Source organism: Canis lupus, chromosome 5 (genome assembly GCF_003254725.2).
Source record: "Canis lupus dingo isolate Sandy chromosome 5, ASM325472v2, whole genome shotgun sequence".
Taxonomy (NCBI): Eukaryota; Metazoa; Chordata; class Mammalia; order Carnivora; family Canidae; genus Canis; species Canis lupus.
The window spans coordinates 79,857,007-79,876,154 of NC_064247.1; the positions used below are offsets into that span (position 1 = coordinate 79,857,007).

At 42.2% G+C, this 19,148-nt stretch overlaps 1 protein-coding gene across 5 annotated transcripts in view; it reads right to left on the reverse strand.

Annotated features, from left to right (window-relative positions):
* WWP2 (WW domain containing E3 ubiquitin protein ligase 2) overlaps window positions 1-19,148 on the reverse strand; it is a 145,746-nt gene that overhangs the window by 58,701 nt on the left and 67,897 nt on the right. The window lies entirely within an intron of this gene.

A 19,148-nucleotide genomic window follows, 5' to 3' on the forward strand; every position in this document is an offset into this window, starting at 1 on the left:
GCAGTTGGTAGCTTCATCAAAATTCAAAATTCTTGCTCTTCCAAAGACACTGTCAAGAAAACAAAAAGGCAATCCAGAGACTGGGGGAAAATATTTGCAAAATAAGATATCTGATAAAGAACTGAGATACAGAAAATATAAAGAACTCTCAAAACTCAGTAACAACGAATCAATATAAAAAGTAATCAAAAGATTTTAACAAACATTTCACCAGAGACGATCCAGAAATGACAAATAAGCACAGGAAAGGGGTTCAACCTCATTAGTCAGTAGAGAAATATGAATTAAAGTCACAATGACAGGGGGCACCTGGGTGGCTCAGTGGTTAAGTGTTGGCCTTTGGCTCAGGTTGTGACCCCAGGGTCCTGGGATGGAGTCCCACATGGGGCTCCCCATAGGGAGTCTGCTTCTCCCTCTCCCAGTCTCTGCCTCTCTGTGTCTCTCAAGAATAAATAAAATATTTTTTAAAAATCACAATGGCCTACTATCACATGCCTGTTAGAATGGACACAGTAAAAACAGACAAAAGAAGCAAAAGCAGGGAGTACTGAGGAGGATGGACACAAAGCACCTGAAACTCTAGAACACTGCTGGAGGGACTGCAACGTGGTATAGCCACTTTAGAAAACAGTTAGAAAAAGAAAAGAAATGAAAATGGTTTGGCAGTTTCTCATAAAGTTAAATATGCACTTAGCATAAAAATCAGCAATCCTACTCCTAGGTTTTTACCCAAAAGAAAGGAAAACACATGTTTCCATAACCTGTAGGCAAATGTTTATAGTGACTTTGTTCATAATTTCCAAAACTGTAAACAACCCAAAGACTTTCAACTAGTGAACGAATGGACAGACTATGGTACATCCATACAAGGGAATAGTATTCAGCAAATAAAAGCAAACAAACTACTAATACATGCAACAACACAGATTCATCTCGAATGCACTATGCTGACCAGAAAGACTAAAAACTATTCATTCCAGTTTTATAAAATTGAGGAAGAAGCAAGGCAAATGTATAGAAAGAAAACAGATCAGTGTTCACCAGGGGCTGGAGGTAGAAGGAGAGGGTGCCTACAAAGAGGCACAAAGGAAATTTTCAGGGAGATAAAACTGTGTGTATCTTTTGAGTATGGCAGTAGTTACCGGACTGTATGCTATTTTGTCAAGACCCACGGAACTATACATGGCAAAGGATGAATTTTACTGTATAAAAATTACTAATTTTTAAAAATCAATTTGTATATTTCAGACACTGCAAAAGCAGTTCATCATATGAGAAAAAATAAAAGTGAGAAAGTTTTAAAAGACAAGTAACTTGTGGGAAGATGCTCGAAAAAAAAACACAGAAAACAAGAATCTTGATAAGAATGTACTTGAGGTGATATTCAAGACTCTCCAAACACTCTGTATTAATAAATGAGAGGATTCTTCAAAGGCCAGGAACACACTTCTCCCCAATGTCGAGAATTTCTGGCTGACTGGACACTGGGTGCGTGGCATAACTTTCTATCCTGGTAAAAAGAGGCCCGGGATACAAAAGGGAGATTCTCTGACCTCAGATTCAGGCCCCTTAGTATTTGAGCTCAGCACATGAGAAGTTTCAGGGTATAACAACTAACAGTGAGTTTTCCTCCATTTACAAAAACAAATCAACAACTGACACAGAGATTAAAATCACCTAATATACTTAAAACCCTTCACACATTCCAATTCAGGAAACTGATATTTGCCTGATGACTTGACCCAAGAGGGTGGCTGTCCTGCCCCTCCTCCAAGGCCTCTTACTGGGCATTGTCTTTTAATAGCAGCATGGAAACAAAACTGAGTGAGGCTGGGCCACTTTCCAGTAAGACAGAACCAGCAAAAAAACAGGCACTTAAAATAGAAGCACTGAAAGAAAAAAAGGGGGAGGGGGATTGGGAATTGGTGATGGGAAAAGAAACAGTTTCCATCATTCAGAAAGGAATCGATAAGCAAACCTGCTCCCACCTACACCCTCAATTCTTCCTCTCCATTCAAATGTGGATTCAGGGGAAACAAAAAAATAAGGGAGGGATAAAAAAGAGAGGTGAAAAGGAAAGGTGCAATTAAGAGTTAAAAATGGGACCATTCTAGTCATTCCAAGGGTAATTTATAGCTCCATTCCACACCCTACCTCTAGGTTGCCAGCCTCAGAAATGACAGGAAAGGTAAAAATAAAACTGCTGCCAAGTCCATTCTACATTTCGGAAAGACAACTGATTTACGTTTGCCCAACCTGGAGTGCAGAGCAATCCTCTCAACAGCGGCAGCTTTGGGAGACTACAAGACTCAGCTTACCGAACATACAGTACATTTTGATTCATCTAACCTGATCCCATGTTGTAGGTCAAGAATACTAGAAAAGAATGCTCAAACACCTTCCCACACATGAAAGGGAGTTGAAGTTCAGGGGAAGTATTAATTCACTTGTCATTCTACCCAGCTGCTGCAGCAGTGGATACCTGATATGTCCCATGGCCTGAGATGGCACGAGGGCACAAGATGCTCCTGTGGTAAGCACTGTGGGCCACCAACTTCCCCTGGCACAGGAGGAAGCTGTATGGGCAGACCCTGAAAGGGAGGCAGAGCCCCACCTTGAACAGGTTAAGCCAGAAGGGCGTCCCCGCCTTCTTCCTCCTGAAATCATCTCTCATTCGAGCATCCCTTGCACTACAGCCTCAGACCAACAAGGACTATAGGGGACCCTGAGGTACTGGGGTCAGTAGTACATTCGGCAGTTATTTCTGTGTTCTGACCCGGCAAATCACAAAGGCAGAAATCCAGCTCCAAAAAGAGTATAGTATGTTCCTTGGACAGTCCTCAGAGTACTTCCCTGAAGTGCTCCTGGACATAATCCACAGCCTTTGCTGATCTATTCACTTGGCATACGCTTTTCTGGATGCCCAATCCAAATCCTGATCTATATGCCTCCTTTCCCAGGCTATAGTAAATTCCTTTGCATTCTCTCACAAAGCATTCTAATTTTTCCCTTTGTGGCACTTCTACTTGCAATTATGTATTTGTTTGTGTGTTTATTTGTTTGATGTCTATCTTCAATAAGGTCCATGAGGGCAGGTACCATGTCTCTTTTGGGACTCTTTGCATAACCAGCACCCAGCATGTGCCTGGCCCCACAAGAAGGCATATAAAATTTTTTGCTGAATGAATAAAAGCAGCAGGCTGTCGAGTTCAAAAACACTCTTGGGCCTGTAATATCTAGTACCGCCTATATTCTTTGCAGTCCAGTCACTCATCACCTCCTCATCTCCCGCCATCCCTTTAGAGAATGGAATCTATGCCCGGGGATGGAATCCAGAGTCTAAGAGGTAATTGAGAAGCATCAGAGCTACCGCCTTCCCGAAAGACCAGCTCCAAGCATCATGTGAAAACATTCTCTAATATCAGGGTCTAGACATAAAAATCATTTCACTAGACTCATGCCCACACACATATACTAAAATTGTGAGACAATCTCCAAATCCAACCAAGTTTTATTTGGTGTGGGTTTTTGTTTGTTCTTGCTGTAATTTTCAAACACACTTGAAACAGGTAAAGAGTAGGCGAGTGACAAGACGTGAGACTCTAGAGAGACACCTTCTGCAGCAGATGGAGTTTCTAAAATAACCCCTCCTCCCAAAGATACCCCACCTTAATGCCTAAAACCAGTGAATTAGACAAAAGATCACACCTTTGATTATGTTATACAGCACAGGTGACCTTAAGAAATGGGAGTTCATACAAGCAGCCTGATCTAACTGCACAATCTAAAAGCACTATGCTTTCTCTAGCAGGTGTCAGAAGTAGAGAGCAAAAAAGAAAATCAGAGAGACCCAAAGCTCAAGGGGGCCCCTACATGAGAAGGAATGCAGGTGGCCTTACAGACCTGAGAGAGGCCCCAGTTAATAGTGAGTAACTACACTGGCAACTAACTAAAGTCTACCAACCACAGGATGAGCTTTGAAGCAAAGCCTTCCTTAGACTTTCCAGATTAAATGCAGCTTTGCTAACACCTTGATTTTGGCCTTGTGGGACTCTGAGTAGACGAGCCAACCAGGCAACACTGTGCTGCTACAGAACTGCGAGCTAAAAAAACATGATCATTTTAAGCCCTAATTTTGTGGTGATTTATTACACAGCAATAGAAAACTGATACAGCCTCTCAATACAAATAACCGTCAATTTCCAAGCCTTGGCCCAAATTCTGATTGCCCTATTTGACTTCAGAAGGTCTTATGCAGCAGGTGTGGTACAGCTCTGTGTGGTCAGGGCTCATCTCACAGCAACTGCATTTCTGTGGTGCAATGTCCTTTATGAGACACACTTCTAAGATTCAACAATCACTTGGGAATTTCAACTGTATATAAGTGAGGTAGTACTGTTCTTAATGGGTAAGTATCATTCTCTTCCAGGAGAATTCAGGTACAGGGACTTTATACATTCTTTTCCCCAAAAAAGACATATTTATGGGTCAACTTATGTCTGATTGCAATGTCAACCTTAAAAGTTGCAAGGATTTGAAAAGAAAACTCCACGCAAAGGGCCCAATATGGGAATATCAGCCATGAAGAAAAAACTGAACAGGAGAGACTGAGCGGCAGTGGGAACCCACCATGCTCTTGGCGGTTAGGCTCAGCCTTGGAAAGCACAAGGCAGTCCTGATAAAAAGTCTCCCCTACACCCTGGGCCCCTGAAATCATCACTTCTCAGGAGTCGTGGCGCCAAGGAATGTAAACTAGTAGCAAGACCCACCCCGAAGTTTTGGCAAATAAGGACCAAGAACATAAGACTCTTTCAACTCAACAAATATTTATTGAGCTGCTGCTACGTGCAGCAAGGCACTATTCTAGGCTCCGCTAAGGACAGAAAGATAAATAATGCACAGATGCCTTTAACATGGTATTTGGCTGCAAATCTGGCGCCACCCCCCTGCACCCTCTCCCCTTCCAAAAAGAAGTAGATGGAAGAAGTTACTCCTCAATAGCCTACAGTTCATTCTTTTCTAAGCGTAAAGCAAAACTGAGTAATAGGGCTTAAAATAAAACGTTTTTAAACCTTTTTAAAGGTAAAAATTTGAAAAAAAGAACAAAAACAACAAACAAATCTGGTCTTAACTTTCTCCTCCTCCTTCATAAAGTAATTATTTGCACTACATCCCACCCTAGGTTTTCACTAATCTCATCCTTTTAATTTTTGGTCATTTTGCCACTAAAATGCTATACTTTCAAACGCTATTTATCCACACAAAGTAAACTCAATACATTAAAAAAAAAAAAAAACCCAACACATTAGATGCGCTAAAAAGTAAAGCCAAACAAAATCTTCAGACAGGGAGCAAGTGAATAAGTTCCCATTCTCTTTACACCGCTGGATGCAGAATTTCACAGTCCATTGTCAAATAATCAGCGAGTCTAAGATGACTTCAATTCATCAAGACCAAGAAAAGGCACAGCAAACACAGGCTTAAAGTGCAAAGTCAGCCTATAGATACGAAATAAAACAAAGAAGGCAGGACAGACAGAAACTGAAAAGTCAAGAGGATGGTGAAAACAACTCCTAGGATATCAAGAATCAAAGACACATAAATGGCCTGTGGCAGTTTCAAAACAGATGCTATCATGCTGGTGTTTTAAAAATTTAGTTAAGGGATCCCTGGGTGGCTCAGCGGTTGGACGTCTGCCTTTGGCTCAGGGCGTGATCCTGGGATCCTGGGATCGAGTCCCACATCAGGCTCCCTGCATGGAGCCTGCTTCTCCCTTACCTGTGTCTCTGCCTCTCTCTCTATGTCTCTCATGAATAAATCAATAAAATCTTAAAAAAAAAAAAAAAAGAACAAACCCTATGGGGTGCCTGGGTAGCTCAGTCAGCTAAGTGTCTGACTCTTGGGATGTCTGGGTGGCTCAGTGGTTGAGTGCCTGCCTTCAGCCCAGGGCATGATCCTGGGGTTCTGGGATTGAGTCCCACATTGGGCTCCCTGCATGGACCTGCTTATCCCTCTGCCTGTGTCTCTGCTTCTCTCTGTGTCTGTCTCTTGTGAATAAATAAAAATCTTTAAAGAAAATGAAAAATATAAAAATAAAAATTCAGTTAAATGACACTGCAAGCAACCCTACCCAAAATACAAGGAGCAAAAAAGTTGAAACTAAATGGGTGGGAGGAAAATATGCCAAGCAAATACCAAACAAAAGGAAGCTAGGATAGCTATGCTAATGTCAAACCAACAGACTTTTTAAAATGATTTTTACAAATAAGGTATAATTTACATAGAGTAAAATTTACCCTTTTTAAGGGTACAGTCTAACGAGTTGTAACAAATGTATACAATCATGTAACAACCACCACAATCAAGACACAGAGCATTTCTATCACCCCCAAACATTTCTGGTGCCCTTTTAAAGTTAATCCCACCACCCACCCCATCGATTCCTAGAAACTGCTGATTGGATTTCTATCCCTATAATTTTGCCTCTTCCAGAATGTTGTATAAATGGATTCATACACAATGTAGCCTTTTGTGTCTGGCTTCTTGCACTTAGCATAATGCTTTTGAATGTCATCTACATTGTTGTAGGTTGTTCCTTGTCATCGTTCAGACCAAATCAATTTTCAGAAAAAAAGCACTAAAAAAAGAGGATTGTGAAATAAGGATATAAAGTTCAATTTGCACATAAACCATATTTCAAATTAATAGCATGGATCCAGTAAAATAATCTTGCAATGCATAAAGCTTAAGTTCATGGACACAATCCAGCCCCACCTATTGCTGCCCTCATCTCCTATTTTCCCACCACTCCCTCCACACCAGTCCAACTAGCTTCCCTACCCTTCCTCCAACTCTAAAGGCCTTGGCAGAAGCCATTCCTCTAGCCCAAATGTTCTTCCTCCCAGATATCCTCATGGCCAGCCCTCATCTTCAAATCCTTGCTGAAAGGTCATCTCCTTAATAATGCCTCTCCTGACTGCCTTATTTATTTCTGCATCTTGTTAAATAATACAGTCATATGTATATTTGCATGGGTCAGATTTATTTTTTAAATAATAAAGATCAATAAAGCCAGAAAAAAGAGGAACACTGGGATTCTGCATTATAGAAGCCAAGGCACAGGATGTTTCCAGAAAGAACTAATCTGCAAGGTTAAACCTGCAGATAGGTTAGGTGGGCCTTTGTGGCTATAATCTTGGCAGGATGAGAGAACCAGATGCCAGAATGAAGTGAACTAATACACAAGGGGAAATAAGGAAGGGAAGCCCAAGGAATATTGAGACCAGTATCTTCACTATATTTTTAAAAAGTTAAGAGTACATAATAACTTCAGAACACTGTGATACATGAAGCATAATGCTATATAAATTCTGTACTTCAGTTCTGGAACTATTTTCATCTAATACTAAACTTACATGTACAATTGTTTCAGTGTTTGAAAGGAGTCATTCTATCAAGACTACTGAGTGCACCTTTGTAAAGACAGTCACCAAACTAAACCCCAAATCTCCACCTCCACAGAACCCGGAGCTTTCATAAAGCGTCGAGTGCCAATAGAATCCGAAAGGAAAACCCTAACCTCATCACACCACACTACGCCACAAGCTGGCATAAGCAACCCCTTTCCCTGCTATCCCCATCTGTCCAAAGCATCTGCCATCAGTTCTGTTCTGCTCTTTAATCACCACAGACTCAAGCTGCCGAAGCTCCCATAACTAAAAAGTGATTTCTCCAAACCCATACTCTTTTTATTTGTGTCTCTGTAAGTCCTTTCCCTTTCAACTACAATTTTCTAGAACTGAGAAATCCCAGAATCCAGATACAGATCTGATTAAAGTAGAAACATCACCACTGTGCCCTCATTGTGGTGACCCTTATAATGGCCCCATCATTCAATGTCACAAATACATTTTGTTTTGCCCTGTATCTCTTAAAGTTTGGTTTTCATTCCTCTCCCTGTGGATATACTTTCAGAGTGTGACTGCCCCACAGCCACATGGGCTGCTCACGCCAATCCCATCTATTACAAAGGATGCCATTTTAAAATAACAGCCTCATAAGCTCCTCCCCTCCTGCATTTCTTATTTCCATGAATTACATCACAAAATGCTGAGCCCTCTCTATTCTCACTCATCCTTCACTATTTCATCAGCCAATCATCCAGTCCTGCTCAATGATTACACCTCCTAGGTATTTCTAGGTATTTCTCTTAACTTCTCTCCACTCTGCCACTGCTCAAGGCCAGTTCCTACAACCATCATCCTTTCGGTCCCTGGTTCTTATCTCAACCTCCACTGTGGTAGACATTCCTGCCGTCTTCTATTCCACGTCTCTCCCTTTCTCTCCACTCACTCAGGGGCTAGAAGACTCTCAGATTCCCTTGCAGCTAAGTTCTGGAAGTGATGCAGATTATACCAATGAGAAGCTCTTGCAGGAGATGTGGAAAGCAGAAAGAAAGCAGAGACGGTTCCTCTTGTGGTGCTGATGGCTAGCAGGGGCTCTGGTGGACTCCATTCTTCACTGCTTAGACACCAGCTTCCTGTGTGTGAGGCAGCTACAGGGGCAATAGCAGTTTCCTGACATCTGGATTACAGATGCAAAGCTGGGACCTTGAAACTAAGGATGAGGAAGGTCACACTTCCCTCCAGCCCATATAACGACTTCAGTAAACACCCTATTCCTCACATTAAATCCCTTTCTGCTCAAAATACCTAGAGTGGCTCAAAACTCAATGGTTTGCTACTTCCAAAGAATAAAATCTAAACTTCACAGTAAAGCATAATGACCCTTTATGAACTGGTCTTGCCTTCTTACCATCTCCCCTAGCAGGGATCAACAAACTGTCTACAAAGGGCCAAAGAGCCCTTTATTTTCAGGCTTTGTAGACCATCCAATGTCTGTCACAACTACTTACCTCTGCCACTGTAGCATAAAAGCAGCCACAGACAATATGTAAATATATAAGCATAGCTGTATTCAAATAAAATATTGTTTAAAAAAAAACAGGTGGTCAAGAGAATTAAGACAAGCCACAGACTTGCAAAAGAAGAAAATACTTGCAAAAGACACAGCTGATAAAGAACTGTTATCCAAAATATATGAAGAACTCTTAAAACTCAATAATTGGAAAAGAAACCACCCAAGTGAAAAATAAGCCAAAGACCTGAGCAGGCATCTCACCAAAGAAGATATACAGGTGACAAGCCTATGAAAAGATACTCCATGAAAGGGGAACGCTTTTGCACTGTTGGTGGGAATACAACTGGTGTAGCCACTCTGGAGAACAGTATGGAGTTTCCTCCAAAAGTTACAAATAGAACTACCTTACAACCCAGCAATTGTACTACTAGGTATTTACCCAAAGGATACAAAAATACAGATTTAAAGAGGCATATGCACCCCGATGTTTATAGCAACATTACCAACAATAACCAAATCTACGGAGAGAGTCCAAATGTCCATAGACTAATTATTGGAAATCTACAAAGAGAGTCCAAATGTCTATAGACTAATTAATGGATAAAGAAGATATGGGGGGGGTGTACATAACTATAAATATGTATAAAGATACAAACATGTATATATTTATAATGGAATATTACTCGGCCATCAAACAGAATGAAATCTAGCCACGTGTAATGAGACAGATGGAGACAGAGTATATTATGCTAAGCAAAATAAAGCAGAGAAAGACAAATACCATATGATTTCACTCATGTGAAATTTAAGAAATAAAACAGCTGGGATGCCTAGGTGGCTCAGCAGTTGAATGTCTGTCTTTGGCTCAGGGCATAACCCTGGAGTCCCAGGATTGAGTCCCACATCGAGCTCCCTGCATGGAGCCTGCTTCTCCCTCTGCCTGTGTCTCTGCCCCTCCCTCCCTCCCTCTTTCCCTCTCTCTCTCTCTCTCTCTCTCTCTGTCTCTCATGAATAAATAAATTAATCTTAAAAAAAAACAAAGAATAACCTGAGGGTTGATGGACATTAAGGAGGGAACTTGTTGTGATCAGCTCTGGGTGTTGTATGTAACTAATGAATCAGTAAATCCTACAAGTGAAACCTATTTTACTGTATATGTTAACTAACTAGAATTTAAATAAAAACTGAAAAAAGAATAAAAAAAAAAAGATGTTCCACATCATATGTCATCAGGAAAACACAAATTAAAACAGCAATGAGATATTACTACAAAGCTATTAGAGGGCAGGCCGGGTGGCTCAGCAGTTTAGCGCCGCCTTCAGCCCAGGGCCTGATCCTGGAGACTCGGGATCGAGTCCCACGTCGGGCTCCCTGCATGGAGCCTGCTTCTCCCTCTGCCTGTGTCTCTGCCTCTCTCTCTCTCTCTCTCTCTCTCGTCTCTCATGAGTAAATAAATTTAAAAATCTTAAAAAAAAAAAAAAAAGAGCTAGAGAGTTGACTGTGGTTGCTTTGTCCACATCTTCGCTCTCATTTCAAAAAAAAAAAAAAAGGCTATTAGAATGGCCAAAATCTAGAACGCTGACAACATCACATGCTATTGAGAATATGAAAAAACAGGAGCTCTCATTCATTGCTGGTGGGAGCGCAAAATGGCACAGCCACTTTAGAAGACAGCCTGACAGTTTCTTACAAAACTAAACATATTCTTACCATATGCTCCAGCAAGCACACTCTTTGGTATTTACCTGAAGGAGTTGAAAACATGTCCACAAAAAACCCTGCACACAGATGTTTACAGCAGCCTTCTTCATGGCTGTCAAAATGTGGTAGGAATCAAACCTGTCCTTCAGCAGGTGAATGGATGAATAAACTGTGGAACACCCAATGGAATATTACTCAGTGCTAAAAAGAAATGAGCTCTCAAGCCATCAACAGACATGGAGGAGGCCTAAATGCATATTACTAAGTGAAGGAAGCGAAGCTGAGCTACATACTTTACAATTCCAATTACAGGACATTCTAGAAAAGGCAGTTGTTTTGGAGACTATAAAGGAATCAGTGGTTGTGGGAGGGAAGGATAAACAGGTAGAGCACAGAGGATTTTTCGGGCAGTGAAACTAAGCTACACACACTATAATGGTGGATAAGTGTCACTATAAATTCATCAAAACAAAAAATAAATAAATAAATTCATCAAAACCCTTAGAATGAATGACACTGAGAGTGAACTGTAATGCAAACTATGGACTCTAGGGTTAAGGATGCATCAACCAACGTAGGTTCATCAACTGTTTAACAAATGTGCTGTGCTAGTACATGATGCTGATAGTAGGGGAGACTGTGTGCACGTGGGCACAGAGGTTTGTGGAAAATCTCTGTACCTTCTGCTTAATTTTGCAGTCACCCTAAACACTGCTCTTAAAAAAAAAAAAAAAAACAGGTGGCATCCTGGATTTGGCCTGTGAACCAGAGTTTGCTAGAACCATCACCCCAAATATCTTACATTTCAACATTAGCAAATGACTAATATTTCCTCAAATATGCTAGGTTCTCTTTACTCTGTCTTGCCTTTGCCCACGCTGTACTCTCTTCCTGGAGGGACTTCCCTTACCCTGATGCCACTGGTCTGCAATCTCCTTCCAAAGTACAGTTCACACGTGGGAGGTCTTCCCCAAATTCCCCAGGTGAATTCAGGTACACTTCCCACGATCTTGCAAGTGAACTCACCACCACCACAGGGTCCCCCGCACTACAGTATCACTTTTGTGTCCGACTCCTATTAGATGCCAGTCTGTGATCACGGGGATCAGGGCTTTCTATCTCTTGGTTACCACAGCCTACCTCAGAATCTGGCGTTCTGACATCCACATGCAGAAGAATGAAACTAGACCACTCTCTTTCACCATACACAAAGATAAACTCAAAATGGATGAAAGATCTAAATGTGAGACAAGATTCCATCAAAATCCTAGAGGAGAACACAGGCAACACCCTTTTTGAACTCGGCCATAGTAACTTCTTGCAAGATACATCCACGAAGGCAAAAGAAACAAAAGCAAAAATGAACTATTGGGACTTCATCAAGATAAGAAGCTTTTGCACAGCAAAGGATACAGTCAACAAAACTCAAAGACAACCTACAGAATGGGAGAAGATATTTGCAAATGACGTATCAGATAAAGGGCTAGTTTCCAAGATCTATACAGAACTTCTTAAACTCAACACCAAAGAAACAAACAATCCAATCATGAAATGGGCAAAAGACATGAACAGAAATCTCACAGAGGAAGACATAGACATGGCCAACATGCACATGAGAAAATGCTCTGCATCACTTGCCATCAGGGAAATACAAATCAAAACCACAATGAGATACCACCTCACACCAGTGAGAATGGGGAAAATTAACAAGGCAGGAAACAACAAATGTTGGAGAGGATGTGGAGAAAATGGAACCCTCATACACTGTTGGTGGGAATGTGAACTGGTGCAGCCACTCTGGAAAACTGTGTGGAGGTTCCTCAAACAGTTAAAAATAGACCTGCCCTACGACCCAGCAATTGCACTGCTGGGGATTTACCCCAAAGATACAAATGCAATGAAACGCCGGGACACCTGCACCCCGATGTTTATAGCAGCAATGGCCACGATAGCCAAACTGTGGAAGGAGCCTCGGTGTCCAACGAAAGATGAATGGATAAAGAAGATGTGGTTTATGTATACAATGGAATATTACTCAGCTATTAGAAATGACAAATACCCACCATTTGCTTCAACGTGGATAGAACTGGAGGGTATTATGCTGAGTGAAGTAAGCCAGTCGGAGAAGGACAAACATTATATGTTCTCATTCATTTGGGGAATATAAATAATAGTGAAAGGGAATATAAGGGAAGGGAGAAGAAATGTGTGGGCAATATCAGAAAGGGAGACAGAACGTAAAGACTCCTAACTCTGGGAAACGAACTAGGGGTGTTGGAAGGGGAGGAGGGCGGGGGGTGGGAGTGAATGGGTGACGGGCACTGGGGGTTATTCTGTATGTTAGTAAATTGAACACCAATAAAAAATAAAAATAAAATAAAATAAAAAGAATCTGGCGTTCTTGTCTGTGGAAAGAAAATTACTTTCAATTGCAGATATCTGTCTTAACCTTCTCCTAGTTCATGAAAAGTTCACAACCAGCTTTCTCTGGCACACACCACACTTTTCTAGGCTCACAGAGAAGAACTGCTTTTTTTTAAAATATTTTGCAAATTTTATTGGAATTATACTTAATTTGTTAATTAATTTGGAAGAAATGGACTTTATAAACACCTATCCAAGAACATAGTCTATTTACTCAGGTCTTTTACACATCTTTTCAGTATTCTTCAGGTAGTTCTTATAAATTTGTTTTTACTGCAGCCAAGAATACTATGTTTTTCATTATGTTTTCTAACTGATTATGCTAGTATGCTGTTCTCCTGTGCTGGTGTGTTTAAAAAAAAAAAAAAAAAAAAACACTGATTTTGTTTATCTTGTCTGCCCACCTTACCGAAATTTGTCATTAGTTCTAATTTGTGTTTGCAATTGATAATCTTGGATTTTTAAGCACAATAACTACCTATAAAATACACAGACCTGGATAGGTAAGTGTGTAATAACGTATAGTGCAGAATTTTAATTGATGCAAAATGAGTAAGTTAACGTATAAATGAATGTGTAATTAACCTCCATGATTATTTTCTGATGCCTTCCTTTGACAACACAGTGAGTCCCCTGTCTACGGCCTCAATCCTCTTCCATATAAACCAACCACCCAGAAAAGAATCCCTTGTAAGCAGGGACCGTGTCTTAGTTATTCCTAAAAGAATAAATGAATTACACTTATTTGTCTTCTTACTCCTTTCACTTCCTCAGAAATCCTGAGGCTATACCCAGATGTGAAGTAAAAGCTGTTGAGCCTGAATGAAAACCGTAAAGGTGTTCAGTTGCATTTCACGGCGACAGGGTGACATCTTTAAATAACTACAGTTTCAAGTCAAGTAGCCTTTAGTCATCTCAACTGAAGGAGAGGTAGCAGCAGCCAACAATGACTGAGAAAATGGCCCATGGCCCAAAGGCTCAACTCCCCTCCTGTCCGTCCCTCTGTCCCCATTAGCTTTGCTTCCCAAACCCTCCTGGCCCTCCCAGGGCTCCCAGCAGTGTTCCCAGCAGGCTCACGCCCGGCTGAGTTTATTTTTCTTTCCTTTCTGGGCTAGGCTGTCTCAGACACAGCTGATGAGCTATTTAGAGCTCACCAGAGACCTTGGGGCTTTGTAAGTCCCCGAGACGATAACTCTTTTAAATCTTCAGAGGTCATTAATGCCAAGGCAAGGGAATCAATAAATTTCATGTTTTCATCAAAGCAGGACAAAAAGGAAAGAGGAAAGGAGGGTGGATGAAAACTCTATCATAAGAGGTTCTGAAACTTTTACATGTGAAAGAAGCACAGGGGAACATGTTAAAATGCAGGGTCTGATCAGCGCTGGCCAGTACTCGTAGCTGACAATGGACGTGGGCAAAGTGCAGGCCTCCCTCCCTGCACACCAAACACACAGAGGCACATATATCTGTGCACAGCCACATACACTCTCACACAAAACAAAGATGTACACACACAACAAAGGAAAATTAACTGCTTTAGCTCCTTACAGCTTCTTCAATAAGATTTTTCAGGCTTCAGATCTGTTAATGAAAAAATTCAATGCATTCTTCCCTTTTTGTCTCCCTATGTCCCTATATAACTGTGGAAAATCTACCGAGATTCTTGACTGAGCAGCGAGTTAGTCAAGTCAGAAGGAATCTCAGGCTGTGCTTGGAGGAGACAGCCCTGTGGGTTTCAGGGGCAAGCTGATTTCACCCTTAATGCCCCGATTTCATTAGAATCACCAGGGAGGGAAAAAATTCACAGGTGATAGAGCATCAGCAAAGTACAGAGGGACTCAAACATCCCGACTTTCTACTCTCCAGTCTCGAATTTCACACCCATTTCTAACCCAACAGTTACTCTGAAGACAGCTGCCAGTACCAGCGCAGATCCGTCTGCTGGGTCCTTTCCCACCTCAGATGCCCCACTGGTGGCTTCTCTCGTTCACTGTTGGCTCTGTCAACTAGTCAGTCCCTGAGATACTGTACTGAACCCTTGGATAAGGGACAACAGTCTCTGCAAAGTCCCCCTCCACTTTCCCCTCGGTCTTTCCCTCCACACACAGATCTCTCTCTGAACGTCCCATAACACTCATATTTTTGCCTGTTGCATACAGGTCTCCTGTACCACGAAGTCTGGGAACTCGCCATGCAAAGTCAAGACCATGCTTCTGGCAAGCCATGTGCAATATGTGCACAGTCCCAGGCACATATCAGATCTTTAAAACCTGAATTGACTCAGGCACAGTTCCCAAAGCCAGCCCTCATTCCAGCAAAATAAAATAAATGCTGGGGGATTATTAAAGGGTGTGGTAAGTACTCCCCATGCCAACTAGCACACACCCTCCCAGGGGGCTCCATAATGCACCAGGCACTCTCCACTGCTGTGCTGGAATAAGGAACATTGGCTGAGGACACAGGGCAGGATGGCACACTCACAGAATCCTGGGTATGCCACGTAATTGCCCCCCCCCCCCTCCCCGCGCCAATCAAATGCCAAATTGTGTTAGGTCAGCCCTCTCAGGCCACCAAGACCAGTTTTGGACACATTGTCTGGCAGTGACCGCCTTTCATCTGGAACCCATTCCCCCAACTCCCAAACTAAATTCTCAAGGCTGAGATTTCGAAGTGACAGGAGCACGACCTAGGAGCCAGTGTGGAGCACTGACTTAGAATCCCTGGCTACTGTTACAGAGATAAACTGGGAAAGAAAGAAAGAAGAGAAATCAGTGATGGTTATAGAGCCCGAAGAAATCCTAAATTCTAACATCTGCCTCAATAGTAAACAACAGTCTCTCCAACCTAATACCATCGCTGTTCTCGGTTTTAACTTTATATAAATGACATCATTCTGTATTTTTTTTCCTGTGACCTGTTTCTCTTGTTCAACATTCTATCTCACCACATGGATGCAATGATCTTTCACTCATTTTTTACTATGGGACGGTATTTCATTGTAAGACTATACAACAATTTATATTTGTTTTACTCAACCAGACCCATGACTGCCTACTGATACGGTGTATCTACAAATCAATTTATGCCACATGATAAAATACCTAGGGATGTTTCACCCAATTATTCTTAAAGAGTGGGTAAGATCCCACTGAAAAATAGAGCTTGGAGGTCTTATTCTGCAAGCAAATGGTCCCTTTACTGGATGACCTTGGGTAGGTGAACCCCTAAATAAAACCCTTACATGGTTCCACTTTGATAGCTTAATAAAGCAGGGGAAGGGAGAGGAAAAGGCTGTTTGACATCTCTATCTTCACCTTTAAAAATATATATATTTTATTTATTTATTCATGAGAGACATAGAGAAAGAGGTAGAAACATAGAGGGAGAAGCAGGCTCCTCACAGAGAGCCTGATGCAGGACTCGAACTCCATACCCCAGGATTATGACCTGAGCCGAAGGCAGATGCTCAACCAACCAGATGCTCCCACAGTCTTCACCTTTGTGGACATCTCAAAGCATCTTTGATCATGGTGAGTAGCACCCAAGTCCAAGAAAAACCTACCCATCAGACAGCAAAAGCTAAATATTTAGTCTAGGAGGCAGCAGGAGGAAGCCCATCCTCTCTATCCCAGGAAACCTAGGACAGCAGAGGATTGTCCTTGAATCCTAAAGGCTTGATTCATCACCCTGCTAATTACAGTCCTTGATGCAGAAGCATCAGCCATGCCACACTTCCAGGTCCGCAGGTGAGGAAGGAGGTATGATGGAGACTCTCTAGAGCAAAGGAACCCACTGCCACTATCCCCAAGCACTCCCAGCACACACGGCCCTCAGACTGACAGAGCTCAGCTCAGTTAATTCCGACAATGACTTTGTGAGGCAGGTGATATTCCCATTTTGCTTCTGAAAAAAACTGAGGTGCTGAGAGTGACTTGACTGACATGACACGGCCTATAAATGACAGGCCAGGATTCAATCTACATTTTTGGTTTTTAAAGCCCCGTATTCTTATCCAGACAACTACTCTGCTACCACCTGCCTGCGCACACTGATCTTCTCAAGTGCAGCAGCAATGGGGAAAAGGAGTTCTCAGGGACTCAGAAGACATCGTCTTCGGGTGACCCTTTCAAAAGTGCTTCTGAAGGGCAGCAGGCTCCATGGGAACACAGAATAAACACTTAGGTGGCAGAGGCCTGTGAAAGTTCAGAGGCAATGCGTGGAAAGTGTTACAGGAGCTAAGCAGACCAGGGAGGACTCTCACACCGCTCAAAGTAACTGGAAGGCACTCTGCCCACCAACAGTTAAGTAGCAGCAGATGTCTACCATGGGTATGAGCAAAGATGCACTCAATTTTCTTTCTTTTTTTTTTTTTTTTTTTGGTAAGATTTTACTTATTTATTCATGAGACACACACAGAGAGAGAGGGAGAGAGAGAGAGGCAGAGACACAGGCAGAGGGAGAAGCAGGCTCCATGCAGGAAGCCCGATGTGGGACTCGACCCCAGGATCCCAGGATCACGCCCTGAGCCAAAAGCAGACGCTCAACCACGGAGCCACCCACATGCCCCAGACCCAATTTTCTCTTGAAGTCTGGCTGCTGCTTTATAAGATGCAATCCTTAACACAAACAATAAGGAAGGGCTACTGGGACATGTGAATTTCAAGATCTATTAACCAGAGAACTTCAGAGAGAGATAAATAGGTCAAGAACGTAATTCCAAAGTTATTAAGAGCTAGACTCTGCCTTCCAGCCCCTAAATAAGTGACATCAGTTGCATATGACACAAACTTTCCAAGTCAGCTAAAAGACCAAAATGGCAGCTGCTAGTGCCAAAGCAAAGAAGGCATCATTCTCAGAGTGAAATCCTGAGGTGTTCTTCTTCTCCACCAGCTACTCACCACCAAAGAGATTCTGTTTTCTCTAGCTCTGGGTGCCCCTCATGCCTCCGTTGACACAAAATTTGCCAATTATATCATCGGTCTTTACTCTGTGGGACTTGACTGTCCTAACTTAGAACTCATCTAGCGAATCAAGGAAAAGAGTGAATGGTCTTCAGGGTATGAGGCAGCACTGCTACAGAAGCTTGGAGAAAAGAGAACAGGCAAATGGCACTTTGGCTTCTACTGATGCTACACACAAAAGATCCAAACACGCAACCCTCTCTTGCTCCTGATATCTGCCTGGCACTGAAACCTTACAAACTCTCAAAACCACCAAATTCAGAGAAGCTGACGGCTGTCGTTAAAGGGATGTTTCAAGATGCAGCGGGTATTGGCTGAAATCTTACTGTGTTTCTCAAAGCATTATTTCCACTTCCTGGGGCTCATTCGGGAAGATTTTTTTTTAAGATTTTATTTATTTATTTGACAGAGAGAGAGAGAGAGAGAGAGAACACAAGCATGAGGGAGCAGTAGGCAGAGGGAGAGGGAAAAGCAGGCTCCCCACGGAGCAGAGAGCCTGACATGGGGCACCACCCCAGGCACCTGAGCCAAAAGCAGATGCTTAACCAACTGAGCCACATAAGCACCCCTGTTTGGGAAGATTTTTACTAGTTTTTTTTTTCACCTACTCTCTACAGATAATAACGGTTTACAAACTATACTCATATGACTCTTTCCCCTATAATTTTAATGTCTGGAGATTTTGTGCCCTGTGATTAATAATTTAAAAAATAATTTTTTAAAAGTCCCCAACTCCCTCCTCCCCATCTCTTTAATACAACTAAACCTATTCTCCTGCCTGGGAATTCAGGTGAGGTGGAAATGAGTTGGCACCATTAACACAGGTGTTAGATGGGTATGTCGATAAATAAAATTAAGTCATTCCTGATAGGTAAAATAAGTAAAATATAACTCAGACTCCAAGGGCAAGAGGTCTCAATCGATACTCCAAGGGAATTATGGATCACCCCCAGAAATAGAAAAGCACAGACAGAAAAATCTTACATACAAAGAACCACTGCATGGGACGCCTGGGGGGCTCAGTGGTTTAGCACCTGCCTTTGGCCCACAGCGTGATCCTGGGGTCCCGGGATCAAGTTCCGCATGGGGCTTCCTGCATAGGGAGCCTGCTTCTCCCTCTCCCTGTGTCTCTGCTTCTCTCTC